The following is a 21,846-nucleotide window of genomic DNA, read 5'->3' as shown; positions in this document are numbered from 1 at the left end:
CTTATATTTTGTTGGAATTATATTATTTTTAATTCTCACTTAGTAAGCACACACTTAACTGCTTGTATACACTATCATAAATTGGCTTTGGTTACTGAGACTTTTGAGTTTCATTATGTGGTTAACAATTTTCAGGAGAAGAACCACGAGTGACACGTGGAGGAGTCCCAGAGGCTTAATGGCATAGATCTACTGTCTCTTTTAGGTATTTAATTTATGATTTATAATGTGTTATATTGTCAATATTAGGGCTTTTTGTTTATTGATAATTATATGAATATATAAATGTAATTATGCCTTTCAAACTATTTATATTTTTGGTACACTTTGGATGACTGTAATTTTAATATTTGATTTACTTTGGATTTGTTAAAATGACATGATTATGAGGCCAAATAACTGACTAGTTTTGAAAATTGACTAAATTATTTATTTTACTTGTTGGGAGTATAAGGATGGACAAATGTGATTTAGTTTATTTATTGGGAGTATAAAGATGGACAAATGTGATTTAGTCTAATGGCATGTGGGAGGTAAAAATTTATCTGAAATGTTGTATTGTGCAAGTTTAAGCCAATTATAAAATATTTTTATATTGAATTTATTGATATAAAATGTGTTTGGTGGCTGTAACCCAAATATGGTTGAGTTAAATTATTTAAAAAATAGAAAAAAATTTGGTGTGTTATACCTTCATCATTGCAAAGGGCTCCCACTCTAATCGCCTTTTTTTCTACTATTTGCCACTGCATGGAAGTATCGAGAATTCATGTCACCAAATAACGCCCAGTTACTTTGAGCTTTTTGCGCCCAAATTATGCTATCTTGTAACATGACTTTCTCAAGTTCTATCCAAAGAGTCTCTTGTAGTTTCTCTGAGTAAGTCTTATTTCCACCATTGTCCAGTGCTCGAGTAATCCCCTCCAGTCTACGAATCAACTCCTTCTTCCTCTTCTCAGTATGGCCGAAGATGTCTCCATTCCAACGTTTGCACTCCACAATGAAGTACTCAATTTGTTCGTTCCATGTCTCTTTCTCCTGCCACTTGGTCTTAACAAAATCATCAAAATTTTCATGCAGTACCCATGAGGCTATGAACTTGAATGGCCACTGGTAATTCTCATGCTTTTCGTGGTTTTCGTGAAATCTGATTAATAGTGGGTGATGGTTGTCCCAAGAGAAAAATTAAATTCCAGTTGTATCGAGATTAATTAAAGATCTGTGATGGGTTATTTCGAATTTGATTTATTTATTTCTTGTTTCAGTCCTTCATTCTAATTACAATTTTTGAAGGGATTTTAAACTAAATATTCTTGTGTTTTAATTTGTTCCTTCATTACGTGTGATTCTCCCAAGATTTAATTTTGCATAATTTCAAAATATTTTTTTGTTTAAATTTCACAGAGGAAACTAGCTGGTAGAGTAGGATCAGTTACAATTAACATTGTTGACATATATACATTCCACAGCCATCACCAGTGGTGGAGGCAAATACAATTGAGGGTGTCCTCCCTCAAGTTGAAAAATTTACAAGGAGTAGGTGGAAATCCTAAAAACTTGTTCTCATTGTCCCAATAATTTTTAATCCACTAGACCTGAACTAGAATATATTTGAGTTTTAAAAAATTGGTTCTTTTTATATTTCACTTAAATCTAATAGAGTTTAAATTTTGAATCCACTATACTTAAATTTAGAATATTTTTATAAAAGTATCATTTTAATTTTTCTTTTCTATTATTGTTTCACAAAAATAAATATTTATTATATATATTAAATTATTTTTTATTTTTACATTTTACATAATTTATGCCTCATTAACTCAGGTTGCTGCATTCACTACTGCTCTCCCATGCTGTATTAGTCCACTCTTTGAGAATTTAGAGAAAAAGATCACGGTGTTGAATATTATAATAAAGAAATTACGCACGCTTCCTTGTACAAATGAAACCAAGCCTCTGCAATTTACTCGATGCATGTAAGGGGGGAAAAAAACCAGAGATGTGATCATGTGAGAATGCATAGATCCTTTATTAATTGAGTTGATCATCCCAAAAAATGCCTAGCTATACTGCACTGGTGGTGGTGGTGGTGGTGGATTTAATTTGAAAACTGGTGTTCTATGCACAGACCCTTCCGGTGGAGGTGGTTTGCTTGGCAATGATCCAGCCAGTTTCCTCATCGTCATATATATGTGCGTGTGTGTGTATTAAAGGAAGAGGGAGTGGTAGCCGGAAATAAGAGCAGCACCATGGTCTGCTGAATTTCCAACCATGGACTTGATCGGCTCTCCAACTGTCATTCTTTTCAATAATGAAAAAATACAATGGTAAAGTAAAATAATTGAATCTTCATTAAAATTCTACATGACATTATTCTAGAACAAAAGTAATTCTAAAAATAATTTAAAACGAAAGAACTATTGGATGCATGCAATAGTCCCGCATAGAGTGATTAGAGAATTAAACGCAACTATACAACTGTGCTGTATGAGAACTTCCACAGGAAGCTATTTGATACAAGCAACAAACCTTAATATACCGAAATAACTTAAGTGAAGTTGAGAACACGGGCAGGCCCAATCTTTAATGGCTCAAGTCCTAAAGTTTGGTTTTTCATTTTGAATCTCATTTTTCAAGCTTGGCCCGTAAGCCCTTTTTTTAAAATAAAAAAATTAAAATAAAATTAAACATTATACATTAATTAAAATATTTTAAAATTTAAAAAAAATAAAATCCTTATAATTTTTTAGAAGTTAAACAATACACATTTAGAAGTTTAGTAATAAAATTTAAATCTTAGTTAAAAAACAGTTCATTTTTAATAAATACAAAAAAATAATAATTATAAAAAATAAAAAATATCATAAATTTTATATTATACACTAATATTTATTAAATTATATTAAATTAATTTTATAATAAATTAAAATTAATAATAATATAATGAGTGTAGGATCAGGTGAGTAGGTTATTAGCTTCAAATACGTGTTCCATACTTCCACCAAAGAAAATAATAATAATAATAATATAACAGGGTTTGAAGGACCGCCTAAACCCGAGCTTTTTTTACAGGGCTTATTAAGGCCAAGCTCTCAAGTTCAATTACTTTAAAAAAATTATTTTTAAAGTCTGAATCTTTATTTAAATAGGGCATTTAAGCCCGGCCCTCCAGGCCCGACTCTTATTCTCGACTCTAAGCTTAAGTTACTTTAAAAGGACTTGGACACTTGTATACAAGGGTAGAACTAGGAAGTTGTTATTGACAAATAAATTCCTAATAAGGTATTTTTGGGCCATTTTTCTTTTATCTAATGGTTTGTTTTGGTATTTAAAAAGAAGGGGAGAAAAGAAATAAAAAAAATAAATGTTTGTTTTAGTATATATATATATGAAATGAAAATAGAATTAATCTGATCCACTGGATAGATTTTGATCGAGTCAAGCCGCTTTGTTCAATATTTCTTTTCTTTTCCTCAATTTTTTTTCTTTTTCTTTTCTTGTTTGGAGGGTTGGAAACATGCAGAACGATATTTGGGTAAATTTTAATCGTTCTTCTTACGTTTCCCTGGCCAGTTGAAACATGCATTACAATAATCCTTTCTTTGAAATAAAAAATTATTTATGGCAAAACTTGATATGTTGACCAAGTATGCTCACACCTAAATCCTAATTGACCTGGACTTGTGATGGCAACATCACTAAATAAAACATATAATTAAAGAGGCCATTGTCCTTCTCAATGTTGGATTATTCAAATGCTCACACCACATTTCGCTTGAATTTGGACTCCAGATTGATAGTATCATTTCTCTCTCTTCTCCGAGTCAATGAAAAATTAAGGATATTTAAATTTTGTATTTAAGCAAAAAGGTGCATTAATTTGTTAATAATCAGATTTGAATTCTGTTCGTTAACTTTCTTAATACATCTCTCCATATATACTCAATTTTATTTGTCTATTTAATTATTTATTTAATTTTATTTAATGATTATATTTTATTATCACCATTTAAATGCTTTCAAAAACAAGATCATGATAATTTAAGGTGGTAATTAAAAGAATATTATATTTAGTTTAATGCAAAAACTAGTAATCATATACAATTAAATCAAATAAATGAATAAATATAATGGATGCTTGAAATTGAGGGTGAAAATAAATATGAAAAGAGAGTACTATTGAGATTTTCTGAATTGGTTAATTATCCTATAGTTCCTTCAAGCATATTGCTATTAAGAAAAGGAATTTATTTATTTCAATTTTTTTAATTTTAGTGTTAATTAAGACTGATTCAATCTTCAAATTAGTCCTTGTAATTCGAACTCTAAGATAATTTTCTTTAAAATTTGTGCGCACAAATTTTATTGGATAAATTTGTTCACTGGCAAAAAAAAAACTTATGTCCAAAAGGATGGACTAAATTTTTAAAAATTTAAAAGTATGGCTGATTTATATTAATATATAAAAAATTTATTATTGATATACAAGGAGTTTATCATTGAAAATTTATAAGGGGTTTAGTATTGATATACAACTGTATATCAATTATTGACAAATATAATAAATTGGTTATAATATTAAATATAATAAATGGTGATTTGTTTGTTTAGTTTGATCTTATAATATAGACTATATTTGCAAAAGCTCCAAATTCATTCTACCCAATTGGTGAACCTTACACTTCTCTATTTTTAAATATAAGAGCAAATTTTAACTAACTCATGTATCAAAATATTTTAAATAACCCATATACACACCATCTGGTTCTTATTATTGGGCATCTTCAAGAATGATCGCTTTTATTCTTAATATAAGAAATATGAAAAGTTATTTATTATCATTTTTTAATTTTACCCAATTATAAATTTAATTTTATAGCTCATTGTAGACTATGTATCTCTCTCTTGTCCAAATTTTAATAGGGTTAAAGTTATATTTTTTTCATTTTTAGACATATTTAATGAGTTAATTATCATTTATTGGTTTCAAATACCCAACAAAGTAGTTGAAACCAATAAATGATAATTAACTCATTAAATATGTCTTAAAATGAAAAAAATTCTAACTTTAACATACCCAATAAAGTAGTTGAAACCACCTTATAATAGGGATGAAAGGGAGTATAATTCAAGAAAGTTGATTAATCCTGATAATTAGATTTGAAATTGAAATGTTTGGACTAAAATACTCTGTAATTAATATTTATTTTTATCTAATTTAATGCTACGAGCTAGGGACAATTTTGAAAAAAAAATATAATACATACTTTTTAAAATTTGTAATTTTATTTATAAAACTAAAATATATAATAATTTTTCTTATAATAAAAAGAAAGAAAGAAAAGAAAAGAAAAGCAAAGGAAAAAAAAGGGGGGGATGGAGCGGATGCCTGTGGCTCCATACGTACGACATCCCACCAAACATCAAGGGTATGTTTGGATTTTAATTGGAAAAAATTAATTAAGAAAAAAATTGATTATTAGAATGTGATGGTGTTTGGATAAAATTTCAAAAATTGATTATGATATTAATTTTTTAAAATGAAACAAATTTTAACTTATTCCAAATGAAGTTTGAAAAAATTGAGGTGTTTGGATAAAATTTTTCAAAACCATAGTTTTAAACCTAGAATTGATTCTAAAAAGGTATCCAAACAGGCCCCAAACCGTGTAAGAAACGCGCATACCGAAAAATCCAAAGATGAGAAGACATAAATTAACCCCAAAATCTAATCTGGACATGTAATAAATATTAATATGAATTATAATTAATATCAAAATATGCAAAATATATGTTGCTAATGTCTAATACTTATTTAATTTGTATTGTCTAATAACCAATAGAAGTTGGGTTTAGTGAAAAGTACCAATAGATCCCTCTTAACATAATATACTAATGTTTAAATTTTTATTGAGAAATGTATCCACATTTAATTTATGACTGTAACCCGAGCATAATTGTCACAGATGAGAGAATACGTGTTGGTAGCCAAAAAAATGTTTGTATAATAAAAGTGGTCCAAAAACAAAAATAACTTGCCTTTAATGCTTCATAGAGCTCTCATTTTTGGTGGAATTAGATGAATAAATTTATAGAATGCCACAGTCATTTCCGAAGCCGTTGAATCTTATGTTCTTTTTTATTTTATATTTCTTGTCATCTATTTTCATGGAAATAAAAGCCATTTCTTGTTAAAAATTACTTGTTCTTTGTTGTATTCCCTGTTTCATTATTTACGTCATTTTGGAACCAAACAAGATCTTACTTAATTAGTCTTATTTCAAGACAACTCCCCTGCACCTTTTGATCAGACAAAATTAATCATCAACTAACCAATTACCAATAGGTTTAATATTTATTATATTATCATTTCTCTTAATACCTTTAATTCTAAAAATAAATCAAAATCATCCACATCATCGCTTATACTTACTATTTATATACATTTATATATTATTATAATAAACAATATATAAATATTTATTCATTATACGCGCATACACACGTGCAATACTTGAAGTCTATATATATATATATGGAATAAATATATAAAGATACATACCTGTACGGCTGCACCTGCATGGGGGCACTGCAATAAAAGAGTGGAGCTAATAAGAAGAAACGTCAAAAAATGGTAAAGAGATGACACGCCCATCGATCTATATGATCTTCTTGAACCTGCGAATGCTAGCTGCCGGATATTAGCCAATATCTGTGTGTGTGCAGGGTTCTAATCTACAGATAGTTTAAACAAAAATAAACTTGATATTTCAATCAATCAATTGTCAACGCACGTATCTTCAAACATTTAATTTTGCGGACCCGATGACATTTATAATTAATTTAATAAGTAAATAACTATATATATATATATATATATAGACAGTCAAAATTATGGACTCCACCCTTTATGCTTTTTTCCCCTTTATTTCCTTTTCTATAAGGTTTTTTGTTTGAATTCAATGCAAAACTACTATGTTTTATTATATTGTTAATTGTGATTTTAGTTCTTAATTAGGACTCACAAAGAAAGATCAGATTGAAAAACAACTAACATACATTTTTGAAGTTGTTAAGATAGGATGAAGTCGACTCAAATGGATTCATTTAGTCCACTATTCAGGGAGTTGAATTGGTCCATAACTTAATAATTTGTTTTAGAGATGATGAGCCTTGTCGAAGGGCAACAAAAACTAGGTTATTCGAAAAATATTTGTAGCTTAATGCATCAAGTATGAACCTAGGTCGTTCTTGCTAGGAGATGAATTCCAAATTGTACATATTGAAACATGCAGAACAACAATCCTTTATTTCTTTGAATGAAAAATGATTTGCAGCAAAACTTGATATATATGTTGACGGAGGATGCTCACACCAAATTACAATGGGCTTGTGGTGGCAATATTATTGCTTAGCTAATAAGAGAAAATAGGGAGGAAAAAAAAATGCAAGGAGGGAAAAATGGGAGGATGTGATAAGAGAAAATAAGGACGTGAGAACATTTGTTAATTTTATATGAACAATAATAACTTTATTATTTGTAAATATTTAGATATAACAAAACTTAAAATTTTAACATTATATGTTACCAATGGAATAAAAATATTTTTTGGACAAAAAATAATTAAATAAAAATATAATTATTGCAAATTATTTTATTTAATCTTAAATTTTATTTATAAAATTTTTAGATACACAATAATCTTAAAATATTAAACTACAACCAAGTATAAGAATGAAAATTGAGGGAGGTAGGCAGCAGGAAATGAAAAATATTCCTGGATAAATTTGAAAATAGATTTTTTTTTCTTTTTTTGCCAAAACCTCTTCATATTTGGAGAGAAAATTGAAGACAAAAACATACGAGTCCCACATGTTATTTCCTTGTAATTTTCTCTCCCTTCCATTTTTATTTTCTTAGCCAAGTGAGGGAAAATGTAGTTTTTTCCTTATTTTTTCTGCCCTACTTTTTTCTCATAACAAGCATACTATAAAATAAAACACATAATTAGAGACATTTTCAATATCAATGTTGGATCCAGATGTGAAATAATGCTTTATTTTGCTATTTTAAGAAGGAAAAAAAAAGGAAATGTTGATTTTGGTATATATTGAAAAAAAAAATAGATTCTGTGATCCGTGGAACATTTTCGTACATATATCGCAAACTGCAAATGCAACAGCCAATACGTAGGAACCAATTTTTGTATTATTAGAGAGATCATTGACTTCCAATTTTTGTAACAGATCTTCCTCTCTTACCCAGAGGATTTCATGTCCCACTATTACCTCAATCTGAATCTTGTCAGATGTAATTTTTTTTAATCCAGATTGTAAGACATTTTTCCCCATCTAAACTTAGTTCAAAATGTAGAATATTTGGTACTTTTCAAAATTATTTTTTAAATTTCCATATATTAATTAATGTGGATGCGAGAAATATAATATGACTAAATGCTTTTTCTCACTTATTAATTATAATAATAAAGGATTTAGGGACAAAATGAGAAAGACATGATATTTACCCTCAAGAATTTCTGTCGTAAAGTCTTACAATTTTTTATGCTTGTATTTGAATGGGTGGATTTAGATTGAGAATTTAAATTTAAAATTTTATATTTAAAATTTATAAATTTTAAATTCTTCGTTTGCATGATATAAAAAATTTTATTTAAATTATAATATTAAAATTTTTTATTTAGATTTTAGATAAAATTAAAAATTTTAAATTTAATTTAAAAGCAACTTGGATGATATATAAAAAAATTATTCTTCTCTCATATCAAGGAAGCTTATTCATTATACTTATGAAAAAAAAAAATTGATAAGGCACAAAACCTTGCATCCATCATTTAATTAGAAAAATAACTGTTTTTAGACGAACGTGATCATCATTCTAGGATGGTCTTATATAAATATTTGTTCTTCATTAAAATTACAAAACCATCCTTCATAAAGATGCTAAACTTGGTTGGGGAAGACCCGTCGCGTCATGTTCATGTACAGGTAATGGAATTGGTGGGTCCTCCCCAGGTTGGGTCCGTTTAAATGCGTTTTAAATTTCATGTACAATCGGTAGAAATGTTTTTGCATGTCTCATAAACTCCATCTCCGCACGCCTACTCATTCATCTAATTCGAGTTGTATGTGTTCGATAAAATTAATTCAGAAAACCAGAGGCGATTACAACTAGTACTTACGCAAGCAGAACTCAAAAAAAAAAAAAAGAGGAAAATAAAAATAAAGGAATGACTTGTGTGATAACGTAACGGCAGATTTATTTCAGTTCATGTAAAGAAATAAATATATAATCGATTAGTCGCCGTGGCCCGGAGAGGCAGGATGGGAACCGCGGGGCGCAGGAGGGGAGCTCGCCAACTTACCCAGCTTCCTCATCTTCATATCTTGCAAATTAAAAACATCACCACACACATTCATTTAATTGAAAATTCCAGTTTCTTTAATTTATTCCTTTGAAAATCCCAAATATGACACAACGTACATGTATAGTAATCTGTTGTGATGTGAGAGAGAAAACAAAAAGCAAACCTGAAGCAGCTTGGGTCGTGAATGGAATGGAGGCAGAAGCGAAGACAATGAATAATAACATCACACAACGCAAAACAAAAGACATGCCCGTGTTCATCTCCATCTCCTTCTCTCTTCAATCCTCATCGCCGCACCAATTCATTCAAGCATTTTTATAGTTTAGTCGTTGTGTTAAAACAATTTGGTCACCACGCGTCAAACACAGGGTTCAAAGTTTCAAAGATCGCCCTAAATATGAAACCGAGTATGCAAAGAAAGACTTCAGTAATTAATCCTTGAAAATCATGATTGCAGCAAAACTTTGATATGTTGATGGATTAAGCTCACACCGCATCCACGTGGACTCGCGATGGAAACATCACTCACATAGAACACATGATTGAGGATTCAAATGCTCACGCCGCGTTTTCACTTTGACTTTAATTTACATTCACTCTATAGTTTGCCTTCCTTTTTATAAAGTTATTGCAAAATTAATTACCAACCTTTCGCTGTTGGATATTGACATTTGTCTCCGCTTAAAGCTAAGGGCCGCTATAATTCACTTTATGATCCGTAAAGAAAACTATTTTCCATTAATATTTGGTAATTAATCATTTCAGATATTACATTCTGGGCCATCAGAAATCATGATCTTCTTTACTTAACATTTTATAATTCTTAACATTTAATAGGATTACTATTGTCAACAACAGCACATGCATGTGTTAATGAAAAATAGGCTAATTCTCATTATTTTTCTTTTAAAAAATTCATTAGAGACCCAATATTGTTTACTATAGTAGTTTTGTGTCTTGTCTTTTGCGGTTTGAACACTACAATCATACTTAGAGTCCCGATCCCTTTAATTATTTATAATTTCAAAACTTCATTCAAAGATTTTTTATTTAAATTACAAAATATTCTTAATAAAGGACCGCCCTTTTTTTTTAATGAATCTGGTTGCATTGGACCAAGCCCATGCATAGCAGATAACGGAATTGCCCTCGGTCCTTGTTAGGTTGGCTTGGTTTGATAAATGGGCTGAAATTTTCAAATAGAATTGGTAGACTCAATAGTCATTAGGAGTGCAAATTCTATCCTGGAAGAATCATTTGACATTCAACAATCGCAAACTAGTGTTCTTTGCTTACAATCCTTAATTAATTTATGAAAAAATGAGAACGCATGATAATAACATCTCTAAACTTAAAAATTTTGCAATGTACCAGTGCCCGAGAAAAAAAAAAATCTCAGAACTCAAATACATGGTAGAATTCAGATTACATCTTAATTTAAAATATCAAGAATTAAGTTTAAGAGTCCTTCCACTATGAATGACTAGTGACCATGATCCAGAGCGGTGGGAGGGGAACCGCGGGGCACAGTAGGTGAGCTTGGCAAACTACCCAGTTTCCTCATCTTCATCATATCTGCAAATTAAACAAAACATCATCAGCTCACACATTCATTTAATTGAATTCCCAGTTTCGTCCGTTTGGATTCACTATATTTAACTTTTTGAAAGCATATTCCTATATTTAAAAAGTTAAATGTTGTTTGGCTACTTTAAAACTATTTAAAATGACTTTCTAAAAGCACATTCAAAAGCAAACGGAATGTAAATTTGCCAACCTAACCCAGTGAAATTTTTCAAAAGTACATTCACATTTCCTTCCGTCAAATTGCTCCGAGACATGTCAAAAAAGTAACTCATTTGCATGTGATTTGATGATTTGTTTTGTTCAATTACACGGCACTAACGAGCAACAATTATCTTGCCGTAGTTTTCTTTTACTGTGCTTCCATTCCCATAGTAGATGATTTTTTTTTTGTATCAAATTATTTTGCTTCCATTCCATTACTTTACTTTTATATCAAATTATTTTTATATTTTCCTTTCTTTTTCTCCTGGTTCAGTGATATTTTTCCTGCATTTTCATCCTTTATTTCTTTTTACATTAATTTCTCTTAGTTCAATGATACATTTTTATTAAAATTAATTAAATAAGTTATTAACAATTATTGCGTTATCTATATATATTACTCATTTATAATTTATAATTACTTAATTAACATATTCCCTTAGCCAACATCTAAGGGAATATGTTAATTAATACTCTCTCCATCTAAATTTACAAAACATTCTTTTTTGCTAAATTACACATATATAAACAAAGTTCATTAAATACAACTTATAATCTTAATTTTTTTATAAGACATTTTAATCTAATATGAAGTATTTGTATAAAAAAATTATAAACAATAAAAATTAATATCTTTTTTTATAATTGTACATTTCATTATATATAATTCAAACATCTTTTAGTTTGTCAAATTGACTTTTGAAAAAATATATCCAAACATAAATTTTGTTATAACAATTGAATTTTATTAAATTGATTTTTATTAAATGAACTTTCATCAAACTAATTTTTAACAAATTAAAAATAAAACACTCGCTTATTCTGTTGAGGGTATGAAATGACAGAGATTGTCAAAATGAGACCGAAACAATAAGGTAGGTTCGGATTCTGCACAAACCTGAAGAAGCTTCAGTGAACGGGACAGCGATAAGAATGGAGATGAATAATATTCTTCTCTCTTAATTCTTCTCTTTCTTCCTATTTGTTTTCCCTTCCTCATCAATCATCATACACCTCCAATTTATATACTCATTATCACACTAATTTATTCAGTATACATAATTTGGCCAATAACAATTGAGAGAGCCAACGTCGTTGTCACACGTAAAACACGAGATTCAAATGAAAAATTAGACCGCCCTAATATTTGAACCTCACAAACAATATTTTACAATAATTTTAAAAAATAAAAAAGCTAAAGAGGGATCTTTGAATTAATTGTGAGAAGATATCAGTACTAAAGAAAATGCTTAATTACAATAACGCCAATAAGTATTTATGAGGAGTAGAGTGCTTTTTTTTTTTTAACTTTTAAACTTTTTGAAAAAGTCGTTTGGTACCCAATACTAATGTTTACTAACATGGATTTCGGTACGTAGGTTGTCCGAGGAGAAAAATTAAATTCCAGTTGTATCGAGATTAATTAAAGAACTGTAATCGGTCATTTCAAATCCGTTTTATTCATTTCTTGTTTCAGTCCTTCATTCTCATTACAATTTTTGAAGGGATCTAATTTCTTTCTTCATTAGGTGTGATTCTCCCAAGATTTAATCGTGCACAATTGCAAAATATTCCAGATGAAACCAGCTGGCAGAGTAGGATCAGTTACAATTATAGTGTTGACCATATAAATTCCACAGCCCTCGCGGTGGCCGAGGCACATACAATTGAGGGCATTAAATTTATGAGGAGTAGGTGGAAATTCTAAAAAATTATTCTCATTGATACAATATTTTTAAATCCACTAGACCTAAACTAAATATATTTGAATTTTAAAAATTTGGGTGTTTTTATATTTCACTTAAATCTAATAGATTTTAAATTTTGAATTCATTATATTTAAATTTAAATTATTTTTATAAAAATATTATTTTATTTTTTTATTATTGTTTACAAAGTGTATTGGCCCACCCTTGAGAATTTAGAGAAGAATGATTACGGTGTTGAATATTACAATAAAGAAGTTACATAAGTTTCCCTGTAAAATTGAAGACCAGCTTCTGCAATTTACTCGCTCTGCATGTGAGGAAAGAATAATGGAGACGTGATCGTGTGACAATACATAGATCCTTTATTAATTGTGTTGATCATTCCCTAAAATGTCTAGCTATACTTTGGTGGTGGAGGGGGCCGTGCTGGATGTGGTTTGAAAGGTGCTTTACGCAGAGACCCTTTTGGTGGAGGTGGTGTTCTTGGCAAAGATCCAGCCAGTTTCCTCATCGTCATGCCTGCATATGTATGTGTGTCTGTGTTAAGGAATAGGGAGTGACAGCTCAGAAATAAGAACGGCGTAAAGGTTTAAGTTTATGATTGAGTCATTTCACTTTATTATATAGTAGTTATTAAAGCAAACTTTATCTCAGAGGAGATTTCATACACATCAACTTAGTATAAGTCTGCTTACATTTGAACATCCTGGCAATACATATTTAATATGGATCCCATATCATTATTATTAAGGTGAGTACGACCAATGTTTTGCGTCTTCCAAATTGAGGAACTACGCAATGACTGTATTATGTAAAGTATAAGATTGTATAACAAATACAGAAACATACCTGCATTAACGTTGGGGCACTGCAAGAAAAAAGAGGAAACGATAACTAGAAGAGCCATCAGAAAATGGTAAAGAGAAGACACGCCCATCGATCTCTATTCTTCTTAGTTATGGATATGCTAATCCTTGCTAGCAGATAGCTTTAGCTATTTGCTTCGATGCGCTCAAATTTATAAAGTTTTCAAAGTAGATACTTACATCAACTTGTATTAGAATAATCATTTGTGAACTTGTGCATTGTTTTCAAACATGTAACTTCACAGAAAAAGGCCCAGTAATGTTGATGTTTGACGTGACCTAGATATAGAATATCAATGGTGGGCATATATAGCAGTATTAGTCAGCGACAACGCGCGCGTTTTGATTCTTACACACCAATCATGTTTCATTTTCTGTTCCTAGTCAATAATGAGTTCTGTATTTACTATAAAAATGAAGGCAGGTCAAACAATGCTAGCAGAAAAATAAAAAATATTGTTGGGTAGGTGTAAAGGTGCGGGAAGGTTAATTTTAGTCTTCTAATTAATTACAGTTTTGGTTGCAATTGCAATGCATTGCGTAGTTGTGATATACTCCTTCCATCTTAAAATATAGGGCACTTTTAAAAGAGTTTCTCCATCTCAAAATAAAAGATACTTTGAGTAGATTAAAGTTTCATTAAATATATCAATTTCAATATTATTCTTTCTCTACTTGTAATTAATTTCTATTACTTCTCTTTTCAATATATTAAATGATGGATATTTTAAAAAGTTTATATTTTTGTTTTGGAAAGATAAGGTTGTTAAGTATACTTAATGAGGTTTATTGATATGTGTGATTTTGTTTAAAAATGTCTTATAATTTGAAATGGAGAAAGTATTATTTCCTTCATTTCAATGATTAATAAAGATATTAAATTGCAATAATTAGGAAGAAAGATATTAGATAGCTTGATACATGCAAATTATCTCAACGCCGGATAAAATCTAGTTTCCCTGCTCATTATAAATTTGGATATACTAAAAATAAAAATTTAATGGTCCACGTAAATAATGAAAAATGCAATAGAAAACAAATATATTATACCAAAAATACCTATTTTTTCTATGTAGTTAAATAATATATATTTTATTTTTTATGTAAGATTATAAATTCATTTCAAATCAATTGATAAGAAAATGAACACAATTAGCGCTAAAGAATATGAGGCCATAGACTTGAGTTTAGGGAAGGCACACTTGAATCCTTATCTCGAATTCATCACCTCACATTTCTCTGTGTTCACTTCTTTACTAATAAAGTTAAAATGAATTTCTTCTTTTGATATAATATATATATATATATCAAACAATATATTATTAAAAAATATACGAACTAGCCATTGGAATGCTTGGAAGGCTTGAGAATTGAAGTTAAGTAACCATAAAATTCAGCCAAAAAAAAAAAAGCTAACCAGGAAATGAGTCTATTTTCGATTTTTCTAGATTTGAAAACCAAGGCCCTCCAAACCCTTCATCGAATATTAAGCTTTAAAATGCTCGCCATCACTGGACATCTCAATTAGCTGTAAACACACAGATATTAGCCCCATCATTTGACTTATTGACTAGCTCATCAATTCCATGGCACTTGCAAAGTGTATCAGTCAGATGATGGTGTTCAATATTACAATAAAGAAACTACGTATATATATGCTCCTTGCACATGTGAAATCCAGATTCTGCTACTCACTCGCTCCATGAAGAAAAGAAACAAACACACACACCCTTTATTAATTCTCTTGATCATTCTAGAAAATATCTAGCTATAGTGCGGTGGAGGTGGAGGAAATTGGGTCGGACCCGGCCGTCGTGGTGGTGGAGGGGATTTAAAAGCTGGAACTCCTTACATGTGTTGTCTACTTGGCAGAGAACCTGCGAGTTTCCTCATCGTCATACCTGCACATGTAATAGCTCCTGTCATGAATTCTCATTATTTTTTAAACTCTTTTTTTGTTTTTCAAATCATGTCAATATTAGAAATCTTATATTAAGTGTACTTAAGGATAATATACTACACTAAAATAGTTTAAGTATTTGGTTAGATACTTTCTAAACTTATATATTTATGATTTGTCTTTTAATCTTTAAATGTGGGACTTTCTTTTATCATTTAATATTTCCTCTACTACTTTTTTTTTCTTTTTTTCTACTCTCTTTTCTTTTTTTTTCTTCTTCTTCTTGTTTGGGCTTGTACTTTTTTTAAGTCTCAAAAGCCTCAGTTTTATTCACTTCTTCTTTTCTTCTATCCTTCTTTTTTTAATCTCTTAACTTTTTCATCTTTCATTTTTTTTTATTTTTTTCTCATTTTTTTTGTCCCTGATCAAAATGGCTCATGATACCATATTAAAAATCTTATATTAAGTGTGCTTAACGATAGTATTAAAATAGCTTAAGCCAGTTAGTTAGATACTTCCTCAACTTATACATTTATGATTTGTCTTTTAATTTTTTAGATGTAGGACTTTCTTTTATCTTCTAATAGTCAAAACACATGCAACAGAATGGGGAGTAAGTACTCAAGAGCAAGATTGTAGGGTAAGGATGTCATAGGCTAATTCAAAAGCCTATGTTTTTATTCAATGTGAGACTTTATATATCAACTCAAATCCACTTATATTTGGATATTCTAACAATTTATATTTAATCTGATGATGCCATATTACAATCTATTAAGGTGAATACAACCAATTTTGTGTCTTCCAAATTGGTGAACTCTACATACACACAATGACGGTCTAGTATAAGGCTGTCAAAAATACAGACGCATACCTGCATTAGCGTTGGGGCACTGCAAGAAAAGAGTGGAAATGATAACTAGAAGAGCCATCAGAAAACGGTATAGAGAAGACACACCCATCGATCTCTATTCTTCTTGTTTATGGATATGGTAATTCTAGTATTAGCTAGCTTTAGCTATTTGCTTCAATGCGCTCAAATTTATAAGTTTTTCAAAGCAAATGTACCTATATCGACTTGGATTTGAATCATTAATGATTTGCGAACTTGTGCATATTTTCAAACATGTGACTTCACGAAAAAGGACCATTATTAACACTGATGTTTGCCGTAGCGTAGCTATAGAATAATAGTGGGCATACAGCGCTTTCTTATACATCAAGCTTGTTTCATTTTCTGTTCCTAGTCAACAACGTGTTCTGTATTTAGCCAGGTCAAACAATGTTTAGCAGAGAAAAATGTTGTTGGCGTGGGTTAGTGTGGTCTACAAAATTCATTCATTAATCCCAGAGATCTTTATATCATACTATAACATAGTCATATTATTCATGAATACTGATTATTATGAATTATTTCTTAAACTTTGTATCATACGCCAAACCCACGTGTAATTGAAAAGTAAAAAGAAACACAGTTTTGTCAGGTTGAAGCGTTCAGGGATCAAACTCTTCCAGAGTGCATGTATTTTCTAAATTACAGTTTTGGGCGATTGCGATTGCATTGCGTCGTTGTGATATGCTATCTCTTTCACTCCAATGATTAAGAAAGATATTAAATTAAAATGATTGAACATATTAAAAATAGGTTCAATTATATGAAAATTTAATTATATGTACATCTTTAATTTTTGTTAGGAAGTTATTTATATACGTAATCATGCACTGGAGCTCCGACTGTCATTATCTTCGTTAATAAAAAATTATAGCGGTAAAATAGAATAATTAAAGCTTGCCACCGCCACGCTTTCGAGCCTTGGCAAGGCACACTTGAATCCCTAAAAGGAAAGCAATTATGCGTGCTTTGTGGTGTCCGCGGCAATGTTGCTTTGTTTTCTAATACTCTAAGAAGAAAATCTCTTATGGATAACGAATGAAATATGCAACAACAAAAGGATAAAACCTTCGACTGTGATACCATGTTGCATGAGTGATGCACAGACACTGTTTAACAGTAAGGCTATCCATTAATTTAATCACCTTACATTCGCTGCCCTAGGGCATTATTATTTCATGCCATAATATAATCTCTTGAAGAAATTAAATAACCCATACTTACACGTACACATGCGTTCTGGTCTGGAAATTGAAGGTTCTATAGTGGCGGCGGCGGCGGGGCCACTGAAGGGACACGTGGACGTCGGCGAGGAGTCCAAACAGGAGATCGTTTCGGTGGAGGTGGGGCCCTCGGCAGGGCGCCTGCCAGTTTTCTCATGGTCATCCCTGCATAATAGCAATTCTCAATCTCACCACTCCATATATATTTATGATTTATTATAAATACTAAATAACGTGAGTTGATTCAATATTTCTCAAACTCATGTTTAAAAAGTATATGTGGATCCGAATATACATGTTGAAACAGAGCAGCGAGTACGTATAGTAAGCTGTGATGAGGCATACCTGCAGTGTCATTGTGGGAGTGAAAGCAAAGATTGGAGGCGAGAAGAAGAAGCAGCATCAGAAATTGGGACACATACGATGACACTCCCATTGATCTCTCTTCTGGGTGGATATGCTTATGCTATACGTAGCTATATAGCTAGTAGTTTCATCGATCACGTCCAAATTTATAAATGTTTCCAAGCAAATCATGCAAATTAAATCCCATTGACTTCAATACAGATCCGATTGACTTGCCCATGCATGTAACTTCGCAGAAGCGCCTCTACGATATGCCTAATTGACTGACTTCACTGAGATTCCATCTTCGGACACCAATGCTTTTACCCAATTTTTTTTTTTACTTTTCTATATTGCTATTTTGAAATAAATAATAAACTTTTCATGAGATTCTCGACCCAACAACTTGCCTAAAAACTTTTTTTATTTTTAAAATATTAATTATTTTTACCAAGTGGGAAAAAATATTAGAACACGCTTTCTCGTTCATTAAACTTCGGTTTTCGTAGTATTATTTTCTTCCATAGCCGACAAGGCGGACAGAATTTAATGATTTATATTAGAAGCAGCCAGCTGGAGAAGCAGAAGTGAGTTGGAAAATTAAATGTCGTGGGGTGGGTGGTCCCAGAATGAAAAGTAAACAATATTCTCCATAGGAGTCGATTGTACTGTCGAGGTTCAACATTTTCCAGAAGGCATGGTGTCATATATAATAACACTGGCATTGTAAAATAAATAAAACATAGAAATTAAGTAAAGCTTTACTCATAAGTTATAAATAATATCAAACTCGAACTTTGTTGAAAAATAGTCCAGTCCAGATAAATAGTCCATCTTAATGTTTATGGGCTTTTGTTTTCGGCCTGGAGTTTTCGGCTCCTATCGTACTCGTTCAGATTTCTTCTAGCTTTCTTGATTCTGTTTTGAGGCTATATAAACTTTGGATAGCCCAGGTTTATTGTTGAGAAAAGATGATGGGGCTTTGCCCACTCATGTGCTTAGTTTTATCATCTAAATTGTTTATTCAGCTCTATGATTTTCCAACAAACTATACATGGAACAAATGTCTAATCTAGTTATTAAAAAAAAATGCCTGTTAAATGGCTCAATTCGTATTTTATTAGAGAAAAACAAGAGAGATCCGAATGTTTACCGATATAACACACTACTGCTATAATATAGCTTAGAGTTTCTGAAATATATCATGCATGTCTTCATGTTTCCATTATTCTTTAAAATTATAAGAAACGTTTAACAAGTTTTACACAAATTAAGGTTTTTTTTTTTAATTAATGAGCAGGCACTGACAGACTGAGATTACAAATCAAGAAAATATAATTAAACTAGTTAAAATTAATTATTCTCATTAAATATGTCTCCCTTTTCAATAATTTTTCAAAACTACCCTTCATCAATAAAAAATTATAACATGGGAAAACTAAGAAGAGGGATTAATACTGTTAAAATTTAATATAAAGGATTATAAAAATTAAAATTAGGGTGAAGGATCAAGATAAGTGTAATTAACTATTACAATCTTAGTATAAAATCCGTCAATAACTCCTTAACAGGGCAAAGGAAGTAACTTACTTTATATAACCTCTCAAAAGTATTAGTACTCCGATCCGATGCCCCAGAGGGCTCGCTCGCTTTGTTGCTTGCTAGGATTCCGCCACGCGAAGAAGAAGAATAAATATATCACTGTCTCTCTTGCTCCCTTTGCGCTACCAAATCTGAACCGCCATCTAAAATGATCAGGAGAGGAACAGAACGATCGGGATCCATCCAAAAATCAAGAACCTTTGTTAGAGAGAATGAGAAACTTGCTTGAATATCAGAACAGAGAGCACAGAATGAAATTAATGGATGAAGAAAAAGAGGATGTGTAAGAAAAACCTGTCGTCTGGATTTAAGGGGTATGAATACGAATTGCAAGGAAAGCAGAGTGAACAGAACGATCTGGTAGTAAAGAAACTGTGAGCCAATATAAGATAATGATTCCTGGTGACAACTGATATGATACAAGGAATAGGGAAGAATACGAATGGCTTCAAAGAAATGCGAAAGGAACGATCTCTCAGCTGCAAAACTGGAATGAAATTAAAAAATAATAATGGAACACTCTTATATATAAAAACGGAAGGAGTATCTATCCTATGATTCAACATATCCGTACACTCAACGGGTCAAAAACTAGTAAAAAAATTTTTAAAAAAATGGTAGCCTTGGGAGATGCGATTCTAGTAATCGGTAATTGTAATAATTAAGCAATATAACAACTGAATTAATTGGTGATTGTATTCCATGTTTATATATTTTTGGTTGAAGAGAATGGTGCTTCTCGCACCAAAAAAAAAAAATCAAGTGAATGGTTGATTTGGTCTAGCGATACATGTTCTCAAGAGAGATTTAAAAGCACAAAAGTAAAATCAAGTGCCTTATATCCCTTTGGCCCATTGGTCCAATCAAATTTTGACACTGAAAAAAAATAAAGCACAAGCAAAATTTGATTGGAGAATGGACCCAATGACGATAAAGTACTGGCTTTTAATTTTGTCCTTTTAAAATACACCATTTTGTATGGTCAAAAATCAAGACAAAGCATCTTTCATAGGGGACTGACTAATCATGATGATTGGGTCCAATTGTGAGGGGGCTGAAGAATGATCATACACACTTTGGAACTGATTTAATGATATTTTGGTTTTCAATATATTCTCTCACCCTTGAATGGGGTTTTTTTTTTGTTTGAATTGAAAATAAAAAAACAAAAGAATGTTTTATTTATAACATCAAGGACTCACGATTTGCGTCTTAAATTCCGACACCTAATCAATTGAGAATGGCCGAAAGTAAAGCCAATAATAAATATTTGTATGGAAATTTAGTAATGATGAAACACGTTCTATTATAAATGAGTTTTATTGTAAGTGTACATTTCCTCAGGATCTGTGGAGCTCCGTTTGGAAAAATGGGGAAATAGAAGAGTCATGGGGAAGATCAGTGGACATTAATTGCTATCGTGTAAATGGAGAACGCTGGACCATTGGAGTTAATGCTCCCATGAATTTTGAATTATACATTCGAAATTTGAAAATGGAGAGGTCGCCCATGGCAACTGAAGCAATATAATGGGATGCATAATAAATGGAATGGACCAATGAGAGAGAAGAATTAACATGTTAACAAAGTGTACTGACCAATCAGAGTGGAGAGATTTTCATGTGACCAATCAGAATCATTTTATGAGATTTGTATTAATATATATATATATATATAACTCCGCCTATGTTTATAGCCGGTCCCAAGCCCAGGTAAAGGAGGAGGGTTGTGTTAGGCCATCAACAGCCAATGTAAAACTTTGTTGAATCTATCATGAATATGGACAATAGACGTTATAATGTTAATGCTAGGTCGTTGCTCGTAAGTAACGCGTTGCATGGCTCGAGTATAGTGATAAGTGAGTTAGAGCTGCTGCATTGGCGCCCGGATGTAGTGTTAAATGAGCAAGGGCTATCGCGTCATTCTGGACGTGTGCGGCTAAAGAGGTTAGTCCATGAGAGCAAAATTAGATTTGGTACTTGGAATGTTGGGACATTGAATTGTAAATCTATAGAGGTTGTAGGGGTTATGATTCAAAGGAAAATCAATATCCTTTGCCTGCAAGAAACAAAATGGCATGGAGAAGAAGCTAAGGATATTCAAGATTTCAAACTTTGGTATACAGGAAAAGTAAG

At 31.0% G+C, this 21,846-nt stretch overlaps 2 long non-coding RNA genes across 3 annotated transcripts; both read right to left on the bottom strand.

Annotated features, from left to right (window-relative positions):
* Window positions 1-13,094: 13,094 nt before the first annotated feature.
* LOC129294994 (uncharacterized) lies at window positions 13,095-14,039 on the bottom strand. The gene is made up of 2 exons (XR_008589484.1): window positions 13,733-14,039; window positions 13,095-13,402 (listed from the first exon to the last, which is right to left on the bottom strand). It is a non-coding gene; the product is annotated as an uncharacterized LOC129294994 (long non-coding RNA).
* Window positions 14,040-17,597: 3,558 nt separating this feature from the next.
* On the bottom strand, window positions 17,598-20,186 carry LOC129294988 (uncharacterized). 2 transcript variants are annotated; one of them, XR_008589480.1, is made up of 3 exons: window positions 20,006-20,186; window positions 19,700-19,854; window positions 17,598-17,929 (listed from the first exon to the last, which is right to left on the bottom strand). It is a non-coding gene; the product is annotated as an uncharacterized LOC129294988 (long non-coding RNA). The 2 variants fall into 2 exon arrangements; XR_008589479.1 differs by lacking the exons at window positions 19,700-19,854; window positions 20,006-20,186 and adding an exon at window positions 18,110-19,389.
* Window positions 20,187-21,846: the final 1,660 nt, after the last annotated feature.

The sequence above is a fragment of the Prosopis cineraria genome, unplaced genomic scaffold (assembly GCF_029017545.1).
Source record: "Prosopis cineraria cultivar Desert tree isolate PC_DT_omini unplaced genomic scaffold, ASM2901754v1 PC32, whole genome shotgun sequence".
NCBI classification, from domain to species: domain Eukaryota; kingdom Viridiplantae; phylum Streptophyta; class Magnoliopsida; order Fabales; family Fabaceae; genus Prosopis; species Prosopis cineraria.
This window is presented reverse-complemented; position numbering and strand designations above follow the sequence as displayed.